Source organism: Mesitornis unicolor, unplaced genomic scaffold, assembly GCF_000695765.1.
Source record: "Mesitornis unicolor isolate BGI_N332 unplaced genomic scaffold, ASM69576v1 scaffold14061, whole genome shotgun sequence".
In the NCBI taxonomy this organism is placed as follows: domain Eukaryota; kingdom Metazoa; phylum Chordata; class Aves; order Mesitornithiformes; family Mesitornithidae; genus Mesitornis; species Mesitornis unicolor.
Window position 1 is genome coordinate 43320 of NW_010164563.1, and position 231 is coordinate 43550.

Here is a 231-nt window from a genome sequence, read left to right on the forward strand (position 1 = left end):
GGACCCCCCTCTCCTTCCGCAAGCCGCCTCCAAGGAGAGAAAGGGGCAGCGTCCTGAGGGGAGACAGCCCAGACACAACACAACCCCCGCTCCCTCCCTGCCCGGCCGCCGTCCCGGCGGCTGGGGGATGAGCCCCGCCCACCACCACAAAGAGGGGCCGGAGCACCCCCCGTCCGCCCTGGCGGCGTCTGCGCAGCGCCCCCCAGCGGCGGGGAGGGCCCTGGTCCGGCG